The sequence below is a fragment of the Phalacrocorax carbo genome, chromosome 1 (genome assembly GCF_963921805.1).
Source record: "Phalacrocorax carbo chromosome 1, bPhaCar2.1, whole genome shotgun sequence".
NCBI classification, from domain to species: Eukaryota; Metazoa; Chordata; class Aves; order Suliformes; family Phalacrocoracidae; genus Phalacrocorax; species Phalacrocorax carbo.
The window spans coordinates 196,797,359-196,811,009 of NC_087513.1; the positions used below are offsets into that span (position 1 = coordinate 196,797,359).

General features: G+C 35.6%; 1 protein-coding gene across 4 annotated transcripts in view; it reads right to left on the reverse strand.

Moving 5' to 3' along the window:
• The window catches only part of TNFRSF19 (TNF receptor superfamily member 19), a 60,627-nt gene that overhangs the window by 17,914 nt on the left and 29,062 nt on the right, over positions 1 to 13,651 (reverse strand). The gene's annotated exons all lie outside the window — the stretch shown is intronic.

Below are 13,651 nucleotides of genomic sequence, written 5' to 3' on the forward strand. Positions count from 1 at the left end.
GTCTTAAGTATGTAGACGTTAAGCCCTAAAATCTGTGATTTTTAAATCCAGGGTCTCTATCTGGGAAACCAGAGGCCTCTATTAGATCACATACTCCCTATACAGCACAAAGAAAAAGTTAAACATAGAACAGAATCTGAAGTATCTGCCATGCTGAGTAACATGGTGCCTAAAATTACCACGGTCGGCCTACAGATGTAGAAACCTGGAGAAGGATACTAAACTTTGTTCTTCCCATAAATTACTCAGGGTGGCAGACAGGGGCTCCTACCTTCTCTTAAAACTCTCCTGGGAAGAAAAATCTATGATCTTATTTTAAAGTTAATTTGAATATAGAGTGAGCCTAAGGTCACCAGCTTATAGATGTAGCTGTTATAGACACCCAGTCAAGATGGAGGCATCCTACTCTGCGTTTGTCAAATAAGGACGCAGGGTTTTAGATGACTTTGACTATTTTGACTTTAATTTCTCTGTTTTAGTTCAGATACTATACAATAGAAGTGTCATAAAATGTAAAGATAAAAGTCGATAACAACTGCAAAATTTATAACTGCTTTACATTAGTAATTAGTAACTCACACTCTGCATGGAATATAAAATAAGGCCAGACAAAGATTATAGGTTTTGCCTATCCTGTATTTTAAATGAACAAAGGCCCAGTGGGAAATAACATATGCAACAATGTAAATAAAACCTGTATCAGAGTGACTATATATGAAGGAATCCAATTATGGCTGCAGGCCTCAGTTCTGGCACATTCTAACCGACAAGTTTTCTTAGACTGGGGGCTTCTGTTTGTAAGAAACATTTCATCAAAGAATAAGAAAATAATCATTTTTTATTATGTTTTATTTATTTAGCAGGAGTGAAGAAATAAAATTAATCTATACTCAAAAACCTCATTTTTCCTCCTTAAATTTATTTAAAAGGTAAGAGGAAGATCAAGCTTTAGGAAGACAGATACAATCATTCAATGTTGAATTTGCAGTTTTCATCTAGCCTGAAATTAGGGTGCATTAATTTCATCCCAAATTTCCACATGCAGATATGGTAACTATATATTACATTCAGTAGTATGTGCATACAATCATACCACTAGACTTAAATGGAGCTTTATTGAAACTGTTGGATACAAGCCTTTATTTAAGAAAGCTTTAACAAAGAGCTGATCTTTTTAAGAAACAGTCACAGCCTACACCTCACATGCACATGTCACTGCCCAAATTAACACGCGAGACCACTCTATGGTCTTTGTAAATGAGGAGGTTGGCAGTGCACTGCTTCAGCACAAGTGAACCACTAAGAGTGAGAATGTGTGAGGCCTATCACCCAGAAAGATAAAGGTGAGCAAAGTAGAGGACAACTGGAAGGATACAAGTGATCAGTAGGAACATTAGGTCTTTCTTCTATTAAATTGTCTCCAGCTCATGAGATGTTAGTTTATAATGAATCGTTATTGCTAAGGTCCTTAGTGCACAACTCCTGTTTTAAGGCTATCACATCTTATCCTATTTCTAATACATTCCAGTCCTCTGGAGTGATATTTTGGTGTTCTTTTGCTTGACTATGATTTTCTTAATAGGCAGTTGGTAATATGGAAAGTTTCAGCCTAGATGGATTCCCTGTTTTCTACTTTATTTTTTTAAGCAAGAAATTGAAGAGAAACACAGCCTAAGTATTGTGTAGCCAAGCAACACAGCCAATAGTATCTACCAGCTCAAAGTATAATAAAAAACCCCAACACACTATTGTGCGTTTGTTTAGCGGTATTTTATAGTCACATCTCAGTCACAACTTGGACTCTTTGTACCCAAAAGCCATAGCAGTCAGCATTATTTATACTGTAGGCACCAAAACTCAGTACTGTTGAAGTGGTGCTAATGTAGCCATTCCCAGAATTAGCTGAGTGATTATGAGCGATAAATCTAAACTAATATTTTCAGCCTGAACACAGCTTAAGAGCATGTTATTAAATTCATATATTTAAAATATTCTAATGTCTCTTTAATTAGAAAATGTCTAAAAAAGCTAAAAAATTACTGAAAAGCTGTAACTAGTACTTATTTTTTCAGTTTACCCCTAAACACAATAAAGTAAAAATTAACTGAAAAAATATTTTGCAGCTTTACTGCAATGTATGCAATACTGGAATAATTTTGATCAACCTAATGGCCAAGTTAAATAAGCACCTTGCAAACCCACTATATACAATGAACAGATAATTGCTTATAGCCACTGCAAGATTGGGCTAAAGGGCTAGCCACATTAGTAAGCACACATGAGAAAAAAACCATAGGAAATAGTATTTATTCAGGACAGGTCAACGATTAGCCCCTTCTCTGTAACTCAGGAATTTCAAGTTCACTTTAATCTAGTGTAATTGAGCTAACCAGCTCTTACATTAAGAAGCAATGATTAAGTTAAATTTCTTGCAGACATTCTGTACCTAAAACAAACATGCAGTATGCCTCTGGCAAAGAAGGATACTAATTATAGGATTGACTCATAAGATGAAAGGTTGCACAAGTTACTACTAGAAACAGAAGTATGGTAAACTGGTTTGAAAAAACATACTGAAATTCTCATACTCCATCCACAGTTAAGATGAGAATTTCATTTTCTAACTGTACTTAACAGCATCAAGAAACTAAATATGCTTGCAAACTGCTTGTTCATATTTCAGATGAACAAACTACAAGTGAATACTGCAATGACAAACTGTATCATTCTATAAGATACCGAATTTTTTAACCTAATAAAGAAGTGAGGCCTCTACAGTGAATTTTTATTACACAAAAAAACGCAAAACTAAGTATTTTGGTCACTCTCAGCTTTCTTTTATTATATAAAACTTGCTCTTAAAATGGATATTTAGGGATTCATTGCCTGACAATGCAATGAATCCTTAACTTCACTCTTCATCCAACAATTTGTTCCCTGATTTAGAAGGACTCATAAAAGAAACACATCACCAAGGCTCCAGACATCTGTGGGGAAGGATATGCAAGTTCAAAAGTAGTTTTGTATTTCAAACTGAAGCTTTCACTGGGATTAGCAGACAGGGTTGCCAGCTGTGAGTTAGAACAAAGATTCAAAATCTGCCCTATATGTTACCGTGTACTTATTCGATATAACCTTCTGAGTGCCAGATGGGTATCACTTATGCAAACTCCTATTAAGAGTTGCATGAGCTTTCAATGTAGATTAATGAGTAAAATGAAATTTAATCAATTTATTTTAAAATGCTAAGTTGACATTTTCATTTCAAGCTATATTTTCCATCATATCGTAGCAAGCAACAAGGAATGTATTTTCAGAGAGACTTACATTGGGATACAGTGGTCTCTGTGAAATACATTAATACATACTTTAGTAGATAAAAATGGATTACACATAATTAGTGCAATTCTCATGTTGAAAATAGAAAGCCAATGCTTTCAGTGCAAATCAGCTTGGTCAAATATCACTTCAACTTCACACCATCTACTTAAAACTTTACTGGATTATGATCATACATATTTTATATATTAATTTTTCAGAGATTCTAAACAAAGTGCTGAAAAACAATATTTCCATTCCTAATCTATTCTATGAGTTCCATTTGTATGATGGGAGCCATTTACATTACACCTGCTCACTCTGAAAATCATTTAATATTTATATTGCTAACAGCTTTCTAAGTACGGACTGCTAATACTGATTTTCTAGATTTTATATTACAGCAGATGCTTTTCTTAAAGTTTCAAACTTCTAGTATTCAAATTTTCTTATCCTCACCCCCATCATATTAAGCAATTGTTTTCAAGAGGTCCAGAAATTACCATTTGTCTGATATTATTTTCTGCTGTTGATGAATGTGGTAGGAGCTTGTGCCACAACCTTCTCAGTAAGTGCACTAATGTAGCTTCCTGTTCACTACAAGATCACTTGTTTCTGTAAAATCAGATAATTCCTTGTCTGAGGTCTCTGTTACTCTGTTAGCATGGATAGAAATTAGTCATCAGGGCCAAAAGGATTTAAAAGGGATAATACACAGTATTCTATCTACTGTGTTCACTTAGGAAACCGAACTGAAGAAGACACAATTCTAATATTATCACGTATCTTAAAAGGTTTTCAATAACACTTGAACTTACAATTTTCTGAAATTATTCTTAACAGCCAAAAATGCCAACTGTCACACCTATGGGCCACTGGCAACATTCAGAATGCTTCAAATATGTAATAGCTAAAAACAATTAAAGACAAATTCTCTGTTCTCAGAAACCTGGCCGTCAGTGGCCAGAACGCTAAAGAATGCTAAACCACCAGGAAGGAAAATTCTTTCACAGATCCAGACACTAGTATGATCCAGGCATTAAAGAAATGATCTATGTGCTCAGTGATAACCACCAAACACTCTGATAGGTGTTCAGTCAACAAACCCAACTCAGCTCAATCCAGACAAATCTAGAACTTAAATTATAGGGATGTAGAATGACAGGAAACATTTGACTGTCAGCAAGAAAGCTCTTCCTACTGACAGCCTCAGGAATATCTGTGAGGGTCAATCAGAACAGGGGTGGGACACAAGCCCCCCAATTCTGGAAGAGGAAACCTTGTGGCAGCATCCCATCTGCGTTACACCACAAGCTTGCACAAAGTAACACCAGGAAAGAACTTTCTTTCCAGTTGACCATACCTTTTGGGGGAGTGGGGGGGTGTTGGTGGGAAGAGGAAAAAGATCAGAGGTAAACTTTTTGTCTGTTTATGTTTTTCTTCCTTCTTTTCTTTTTCCCCAGATGCATTGATTTTTGCTATACTTCACAGAGCCTTTACAGAGCCCTATCCAGCTTTTTAAATTTCCATTGGATGTTATCAGCAGACCTCTTCTAGGATTTACTAGTCAGTCTCAATGCATCTAGCAACACAAAGGTAGAGAGAAGAAAACCAGAGGACTGCCCATTATTTGATATTAAAGAGCAGAATAATCTAAATAGAAAGTCTGACCCAGCCACCTGTACTTCACGCAAACACATAAAGCAGGAAGTAGGGAGGAAAGTTTGGTTGATTAGTCAGATAATCATTTAAATGGAAATTCACTAATTTACAACTTAAGCTTTACTTCAAAAATACAACTAAATTCTTAACTATCTGAAGAAATTTCTCTTCAATAAAAGAACAGTCTTATTGGTATACTTTCATCAGCATATTGAAACAGCAAAGATAGCAGATATGCTTTTCCCCTCTTTTTGAAATGCTGTGAGTATTAAATTGGAATTATTATTTAACCATCACTTGTGGTTGCAGTCAGAATGGGAGAATTATGAACAATGTCATTACCTTAAGGTGTCTTAGAACAATGGAGCTGTATTCAGAATTATTAATTTGATGAGGCATGAAACTAGGCTTACAACTAGGCACAGGCCCTCCAGTGCTAAGCACTGTACTGCCTAGGCTGCAGACACAATGCTGGAAACCTACCTACCTGTGATGGAAACCTACTTGTGATGTAAGAATCTAAGAGTAAGAAAAAGAAGCCAACACACAGGTAGTCAACATGACAAGGAAAGAATTCTGGACTCAAAGAAGTTATCATGGAAAGGACTCCCAGCCAATATCCCAGTCTGCTCTGCGGAGTCTGGCATCAGAAGACACCACAGAACAGATTGTCCAGAGGTGGGTGACAGAATGAGTAGCTTGTAGGTCCTGATGGTTTCAGTGCCAGCTGGGAACTCAGCTGCTCAGTGTTGCAAAAGTTTTGTGACAACCACTGAAGAGTACAGAGAACTTTGTAGGTACCTCCTTAAATTCCAATTCTATTACCTCTTGGATCAACTGTGATAGAGAATGGGGTCTGTATTCTCCAATTAGGCACCTATGGAAAGCATCTTGCCCAGTCCATGCATTTTAGGAGACATAGTACTTTTGGGTTGATGGTTGGATTCTATGATCCTAGGTCTTTCCAACTTAACAATTCTATGATCCTATATGTATTTCCTTCCATGGCAGTCAGGGGAAAGCAGGTGAACCACAACCCTTTCGGCCTGATCTAAAGCTGCAAGTGTCCAAGCCACCTAGACTCAGAATCAGTGGGATACTCCTGGAGATCACAGTCCATGAATGGTTGTAGGTCCCTTGGGCTTTTAAATGCTTGCAGAGTTAGGCAGCTGACAAGCAGGATGGTCAGAGAAGCAATTTTGAAGTCAGAATCCTGGGCCTATTTGAATATTTAAGCCTTAAGGACTTCTAAATACTTGGCTAATGCTGTCTATACTAAGCATATTTCTAAAGCATTCACTATTAGCCTAGTTCTTTTAGTTTGTTGTTTGAACTGAGTTACCTGAAACTCAGTGAAATAGAATTTCACCATGCAAAGAAATCTAAGTTAGATTTGAGGTAGCAGGCACAAAGTAAGAGACCCTAGTTACTGTAACTATGAGTTTCAATGAAGATCAGGAAATCTCAAACACTCATTAGAATTGCTGAGGTTGTTCAGGTTACTGTCCTTTTACTACAGACTCAAACGACAGATCTTTCATAACACAGCGGACACATTATACCCAGTACTTCTGTTCTACAGAAGTTACTAGTAAGTGAAACAATTCATTAGAACAGCCCTCACACCCACAGTTTTGCAGCACTAGGCCATATCAACGCGATTGGAAATTTTTCTGATAAAACAAATTTTCCCCTGAAAAAGTAAACTGCATGGAACAAAACGTTTAAGAATAGTGCAAGGAAGTGGACAAAAGCCTAACAGTTTAGACTGAATGGAATCCCTGAGAGCTCTGGCTTCTAAATTTTGATTCCTTGGTAACGTCTGGCTGGCTACACAGAAATTCTGTTTTGGAGCACTCCACACTTTATTTTTTTTTTAATTTGGAGGAGGAGGAGTAGATGAGATGGTGGACAGAAATGAAGGAAACACTTCTGACCAGTTCTGCCTACTAACTGTAATACTGTAATAATATTTAGTGATAAAAAGCTACGTAATGAAGTGCTTCTATAGATCCAAGCACAGAAATGAGAGGTACAGACAACAGGATTTAGTGAAAGTTAATTGGGGATGCATAAGTAAAAAAAAATGTTATTCCCTGAGCTAGGCAAGGAAGAAGTTTTGGCACATGATTAAACTATGCAATGAATCTCAATTTCCACTCTGTTAAGTAATATTTCAGAACTATTATAACTAATTTTAGTGGTAGCATCTCTGTTATTACAAGAAGGAAAAACCTGCCCTGTCTTTGTTTGCAACTTTTTGGTTTAGGAGGGGAGCCTGGCATGTAAAGCAAATTCGGAATAGGAAGAAAAGGAGCTGTTTGACTCCAAGTCACACATGAATCTTTCCTCAGTGGGTCAGAAGCATCACAATTAGCAAGGACAAGGAATTGAAAACATTTAGGTTTTCCAGGTTAACTCTCTTTGATCTATGATGAGTAAAAGAAATAAAATTGTAATAAAACCTTGTAAGACATGAATAGCGATTGTCAATTCTCTGAAACACCTAGTCAAATTTGTTTCAGACTTCCTGAAGGTAAGTTACGCTATCATCAGGTCACATATGGAAAATATCAGACTGACTTATTACATTTTTACAAAAGTGTACATTTCAATTATGAGATAATGAAAAGCTAATGTCTCTAATAAAACAGTACTGATATTTACAAGCTAGTGATGCTATTAGCTGTACTTACAATATCTGTCACTCCTTATGACTTTTGTGAAAGGTTTATACAATATTCCAGCTGCTTTCTATCACAGTGTCCAACATGGCAAAGAGGATTACGAGAGATGCTATAAGGTAACCCCAAATCAGAAAAAATACTGAAATAAGAGGGACATATATGTTGAATATGTGTTGGACATAATGAAGAATGGTTTCACCTGTTATTTACTTTCAGCTGCCAGTTGCCTCATATGCACATAACCAGCCTACCTTCAAAGGCTGTTTTGCATTAGTAAGACCAAGTTTACTGTAAAAAGGAACCAAATAAGAGTTACAGAAAAACTTAATAGCTGGAAAAGCATTATCTGGAGTCTGACAGGTTTCAAATCACAAAATTCTGTAAACAGAAAGAAACTGATATGAGTAAATTAGAATTCCACTATGTAAACAGAGGAACTAATGTGGAATTGAATGTCATCCAAAAATTACTCTCAAATTAAAATGCCGTATTTATGTTTAATGGAACAATGTAAAAAATTCCAGCAAAGCTGACACGGTGGGAATTTCTCTTTTACCAACAACAAAAGTATTTTACAGAATATGTATGTAGCCAGCAAGCTTCCAGCCCCTGCCTTACTTTTAATCATGTATTTTGTCACCCTACAATATTCCCCTGCAGACTAATTTCTAGCTTTTTACCTTCCTTGTTCTGACATACAGTCCTTGCATACCCCAAATACCCACTACATTCACCTGAAAGTTTACAAAATCACAGATACTAATCTTGTAAATGTAAATAAGTAGATTTATACCAAATCCTACTTCTCCTATACTAGCTTCTTTTAACACCAGGAAGAAGGAAATGCCACCAAATTTCATCCCTTAAATATCACCTTTCTGTACTGAAACAACATACATGGTAGATTTAAAGAGGGAGACTCAGCTGCGATTTAGGACACTTACATTTAATTCTCAGAAAAACAATTCTGTAACCATACAGAGCAAACTAATAAAGAAAAAAAATCTACAGAAGAAAACCATTAAGGGAGCTTTGAAATCAATCTTAGTGGAGGTAGTCAAAGTGTTGTAGAAGTTCCTTAAAGAAACAACATTTAAAGCAGGGAAGATACATTTTCATGTGAGGCGTCTGTAACGTGTTCACTACAGTCTGCCATATGTATTTTGTCTCAATAAGCTGTAGTCATTACTTTCATTCCTCAACTTAGTAAAAACTGTTTATTTTCTAGTTCATTATATTTGTATTTGAAACCACTATCACTGAAATCGGTATCTCAAAACATGGCTCATGGCAAAAAAAGTAACCATTTTAGACCCAAGTGCAGGTTTATTTCAAATGCATATGATGTTATAATCAAACTGTAGATATTTCCTCTGCTGTGACTTATTCAACAAAACATTTCTGCTTCATTGAAGCAAAGAATGCATTTAGTTCCTGGAACATGTAGAGGCTAGTTTCCCAAGCTACACACGGAACAGTATCCTGCCCCTGTCCTGTCCCCTCCAGCTTCCCATGCTCCTCACTTTATGTCATGAAGACAAGCAGTAGTAGTCCTGGAGAAGGAAGAATGGGTTTGGCTGGACATACTGTGCAATTTTTTTACTGTGTAAAAAATTATTTTTTAAAAAAATATAATAGTGCAGATAATTACAAAAAAAACCCCAAACCCAAAAACCACCTTTGATGGTGGTTTGGCTGTAAAATGCTCTTGGCGCCTAGGTGTTCCTTTCCTCTCTTCCTTGACCCTCAGAATTTATTCCAGTTTAACTGTTTGTACAGTCAAATTCTAGACTGAATTTGCACATAACAGGGGAACACCACTGACTGATTGGTCCAGAAAGAGACAGTAATGTGGAAGTGCTAGGAACTATTTTTTAATACAGCTCAAAGTTCAATGTCACAGGTTGTTCTGCTTAGCAGAAAGCCTGCCCAGGGGCTAAAGGGTTCTGGTGACTCTGATGCTGTTCTGCATTTTGAATTGAACAGGACTACAGGAATCACTTGCAGGAACAGCCGACATCGCCAATCTGATAAAATAATTCTGTTGCTTTGATTTTAATCTGCCATCTTCTTATGACCAAAAGATGATAAGGAGTATGGTTTCTAATGCTTCTTGTTTATTTGCTACGACAGACTGAGCAAGCATTATGTTTTTAGCTAAAGGCGGCAATAGTGTCTTTGGAAAATCTTCTGCTCCTTACCCCAGCCTTTCCCACATCTCTCTTTCACTTGTGCCACCATAAGTGTTTTGGGGTTAACAAACTTATTAGATTTAAAAATAACCTTAAGAAGGGATTTATTTTTATGCTTTTTATATCATGGCTAGTTTCAAAAACTAGGTTACTGAAGAGTATTATTAACAGTTTAAGCAAAACCATTGGGGCAGCACAACACTGGCCTGAGCAGACAGGAGAGTGAACTCTGCAAGCCTAAATTGGTGCTGAGAAAAAAAGAATTGTTGAACCATATCTACATTACTGTTTCTCTGCTGAACAGATACCAGTTTGAGACAGTCTATGCTACCTTCCATTTCAGAAATTACATCTTTGATTATTCAAAACACTTCTTTTCTGTCATCCAGATGAGAAAAAGTGTATTCAGGTTACAAAGTGAACATGAACAGTAATTTAAAAACATGTTTTCATTTCTAATCTAATGTTTAGATCCTGACCCTATATATAGGATTGGTATTTACAGTTTATTTACCTGAACAAAGCAAATTAAAATATAACTATATCATTGTGTATTTAATTTTCTGACATCCTAAAAACACACATAAGTCATTGTGTCCCCTTTAAAGTTTACACAAAGGTGATAGCAATTCTCCCGGCCTCTAATACTCTCTTTACTTGTTCATTATAGAATCCTTTCAACTTTGCCTCCAGCAATTCACAAACTCATTTTTTCATGAGTAAATATTTAAACCAGATCTGTTTTAAAATGTCTACAGAAAGAAAGAAGATAAAAGCAAGTAGTTAGATTTATAGCTAACCGGGTAATAATCAACTGCTACTAGTGCTGAAAGAACTTCATCCATGTCTTAGCTCTAACATGAACCTTTCGTCCAGGTAGGGGGCTGTGAGCCTTTGTGCCCTTATGGTAATGTTCTTAAGCAAACAAAAGATTGCCACACACCTCACAGGACAATTAATTCATTGAAACAGGACATTTAAACTTTTCCTTTTCATCTGTAATACAGGAGTTAGCTGCACTAATATTTGACTTTCTGTTTCACAGTGGAAAGAAAGAAGGATAAGAAAGGCAGAGAAGCAGAACTTAGTCCTCTGATCATTGAGGACTTGCCCCATACACCTAATGGTCTGTCTGCATTTAACTTCAAGAAATGCAGTCTTAAACATATTAACTATCAAAATATATTCATTACTGAAATAAACAAACTCTTTCAGCATTAGCTGAAAAAAGCTTGCTTTCACACACCGTTATTTATACTTCCTTGTAGAATCATGCTTTTGACTTAGTCTTAAAACTATATTTCTACCTATTTGATGTTAAGTAAAACTCAAACAGATCCCAGTTCATTTACCTACTATTGTAGGAGTAACTTCCTAGCTCCTCTGAGGAAGCCATGTACACTCTTCTAAACCGAGACAGCTTATGCTAGACCCCTGAAGAACCAGTATACAAATTCCAAACAAAAGCCTCTGAAAACCAGTGACATCATCTGCATAGTAGGATTTCCGTTATTTAAGATTTTAATGGTGGGTTAGTATGTAAATAAAGAACATTTTAATGATTTCAAACTTTTAGTATTGCTTCTGTAAACGCCGGAAATACTTGCCAGTTATCACAACTTGTCACCAGAAATATGAAAAATAAGCAATTGTTAACATTTCTGTTAGTCAAAGGCTTTGTCACAGCCATGAGATGAGGGGAAAAAAGGTCTCTTATCTGGATTTACCATTGCAGCTTGTGCCAGAGAAAATGCTCTTCTCTATCAGGTTGTCTGTTGCCCACTTCAAATTAGCCTCCTAACAGTTCAATTTAGGATGCAGGCTCAGGCTAAATTACAAAAGCCAAACCACTGTAAACTAAACAATTCTGAGTTATTTCAGAAGACTTCGTAACCATTCTTTCACTATCTTTAAAAAAAAAAAAAAATCAAAATTTGTGATTTTGGAAGATGGAAATATGCATATGAGTCGCTACGATCAAAGAGGAAAGATAAGTGAGGTAGTTTCTTCTTCCCTGTCTTCGATTGTGCCAGAGAGTAGAATTCATGTTTGAATAGCACGTTTTCTTAGAAGAAGGGACCAAATAAGAAAAGAAGAAAAATTGCATTAAATTAATTTATGAGTTAGAGATCCTAGATCAGAACAATACTGTTGCACTTTGGATTTCACTTTTTTTTTTTGCAGATAAAAAGAAAGTTAAAAACAAATGAAGGGGGTAATATTTAATTTGATCAACTGGGGGATTAATGTAAGTGTATATATGAAACATATGTATATATGCCTATTTGGGTTCAAACTCTGTATAGAAACACTTTCTGCAACTCACTGAATTTGAAGTGATTTGATCCAGTAAGTCAAGATCAACATTTCTTTCTTGGCATCAAACCCCATAGTGTTTGCTATGAAGAACACCCTTTCTTTAAATACTTTTAAGATATTGTCTACACTACAAAAACAGTTGAAAATTTTTTACTTTACTTTCTAGGTCTATATTACACATGGGCAGGAGTTACTGATGCAAACATTATAACCTATTTGACTTATTCTTTTTTATAGAAATCTAATTTACTAGTTTTCAATGTTGCAAACTTCAATAAAGATTAAATTATTCTGATTCAGAGGTATATAATGAAATTATCTCAAACCATAAGAGAAATTCACAGGAAGCCACATTTACAAAAACTTTTACTATTAAAGATACTGTCTGAAAATCTGGTTTTGTAAGTTTTTTCCCCAAAGAGCACTAAAACTAGAATGGAAGAAAGACAAGGAAGTTTGGCTCATTTGAAAAACGACTAAGCAATACATGAAATGCTGAGAAATCCTTATTTCATTAAATTTAATACCATATAAAACTATTTAAGAGTGTGATTTTAATGCACAATAGCATATACTTGGTTATATTTTAATTTAGAACAACAGTGTGTCCTTAGCATGAAGCATTTCAGAAACTTGACAATTCATTCTTTCTATAAGCAATTGTTTCTGTTTGGAACAGAGGAAAAAACCTCCCAAAATGTAACTTCACAGTTATAGAAACAGACAAGTAAATCCAGGGTTTTACTTGGGTTTTCCTGGGTTTCCAAGATTACGTTGAATCAATTTGATTTTTCATATTATGAAGTAGAAAGGGATACATGCAACAAGAATAATTCACTCCTTTTATTGAATTAAAAACTTGATGGGATTTAGACCATCAGTAGTCTTGGAAGAAGCAGTAAAAAGGCTTCAGCTGCAGAATAAAGAGGATCCCTCCTTTTAAAGAGATTCTAATCCTCTCATCAGCAAAAAACAAACAGAAGAACTGATTATTCATTTCCCTCTTAATATATTTACTACTATAAAGATATTTATCTATATTTTTCTCTCACACTGTAACCTTAGTACAAAAGTTATTTTAGAAGTATAAAAAAATCACCCCTTTTGTGTGTCAGGAAAGAATTCATACTCACTGAAGCCTACCTGATAGTAGACAGAGGGCCTAGGAAGGCTGCCTTTCTTTTGGCATCAACACAAAACAGAAATTAAAATTAATATGACAATGTCAGAAGCGGACTCAAGACTCCCTAGTGAAGTGGTACGACAGGAATGTTTATCCTCATGTGACTGGTCATATGAGGGAACTTTGCAATGATAGTAGTGGACCTGCTGAAGTGTATTAACAAAATAATTTACTGATATGAAAATGAGCCTTTAAAAAAATTCTTCATAACTGTGACTGTCATTTTTTGCCAAGCTTTCAAGTTAAACCAGAAAACATTCTAAAGCAAAAAAGTTAATCCCACTCCAACA